The sequence below is a fragment of the Terrapene carolina genome, unplaced genomic scaffold (genome assembly GCF_002925995.2).
Source record: "Terrapene carolina triunguis isolate 2854851 unplaced genomic scaffold, T_m_triunguis-2.0 Scaffold232, whole genome shotgun sequence".
Taxonomy (NCBI): Eukaryota; Metazoa; Chordata; order Testudines; family Emydidae; genus Terrapene; species Terrapene triunguis.
The window spans coordinates 2,417,128-2,418,658 of NW_020664583.1; the positions used below are offsets into that span (position 1 = coordinate 2,417,128).

The following is a 1,531-nucleotide window of genomic DNA, read 5'->3' on the forward strand; positions in this document are numbered from 1 at the left end:
CCCCCCCCCCCCCCCCCCGGAGCACTGCTTTGCCGCATTATATTCGAATTCGTGTTATATCAGGTCGCATTATATCAGGTTGCGTTATATCGAGGTAGAGGTGTAGTTGTTTTTGCTGGAAACTTAAAATGCCGTGGGGTGAATTGCTTTGGTGCAAATCACTTTCTATAACCTCAGCTTCATTTTTTTTATTTCTGATGCTGATTTTCAACAGTAAAAATGAGGGGACTCGTAGTTTATTTGAAACTTACAATTTTGGAACTAATGAGTGAGTCACTTGAAATGAGCAAAAAGAACAGGAGTACTTGTGGCACCTTAGAGACTAACAAATTTATTTGAGCATAAGCTCAATGAAATGAGGTATGCTTGAGAGGTATGACTAGATCTACGATTTAAATCTTTATTTTTTGTGAATTTGCTGGGCTGCCACCTTCAGCAAAATAAACACTGGTGTCAAGGCTGTATCCCCACTTTGAACTTTAGGGTACAAATGTAGGGGCCTGCATGAAAACTTCTAAGCTTAACTACCAGCTTAGCTCTGGTCCCGCTGCCACCATTCTCAATGGATTCCCTCCCTGGGAAGCCTTGAGAAACCTCTCACCAATTCCCTGGTGAATACAGATCCAAACTCCTTGGATCTTAAACAAGGAGAAATTGACCCTTCCCCCCTCCTTCCTTTCACCAACTCCTGGTGAATACAGATCCAAACCCCCTTGGATCTTAAAACAAGGAGAAATCAATCAGGTTTTTAAAAAGAAGGCTTTTAATTAAAGAAAAAGGTAAAAATCATCTCTGTAAAATCAGTATGGAAAATAACTTTACAGGGTAATCAAACTTAAAGAGCTCAGAGGACCCCCCTCTGTCTTAGGTTCAAAGTACAGCAAACAAAGATAAACACTCTGGTAAGAGGTACATTTACAAGTTGAGAAAACAAAGTAAAACTAAGACGCCTTGCCTGGCTTTTTTACTTACAAGTTTGAAATATGAGATACTTGTTTAGGAAGATGGGGAGAACCTGGATTGATGTCTGGTCCCTCTCAGTCCCAAGAGCGAACAGCCCCTTAAACAAAGGGCACACACAAAAGCCTTCCCCCCCCGCCCAAGATTTGAAAGTATCTTGTCCCCTTATTGGTCCTTTGGGTCAGGTGTCAGCCAGGTTACCCGAGCTTCTTAACCCTTTACAGGTAAAAGGATTTGGAGTCTCTGTACACAGGAGAGCTGTTACCCTTCCCTTTATAGTTATGACAACTGGTGAAATGTCAGTTATAGATTCATAGAATTTAAGGCCAGAAGGTAGCATTAGATCTAGTCTGGCCCCCTGTAGAGCACAGGACATTACATTTCACCCAGTTACTCTTGTATTGAGTTCAATAACTTATTTTTGACTAAAGCATATCTTCCAGCAAGGTTTTCAGAATGGATTTTGAAGATATCAAGAGACTGAGAATCCACCACTTCCCTTGGTAGTTTGTTCCAATGGTTAATCTCACACTCACTTTTTTTTTTTTTTTTTTTTTTTTTTTTTTTTTTT

General features: G+C 40.3%; 1 protein-coding gene across 1 annotated transcript in view; it reads left to right on the top strand.

Annotated features, from left to right (window-relative positions):
* The window catches only part of VGLL4 (vestigial like family member 4), a 139,294-nt gene that overhangs the window by 34,182 nt on the left and 103,581 nt on the right, over positions 1-1,531 (top strand). The window lies entirely within an intron of this gene.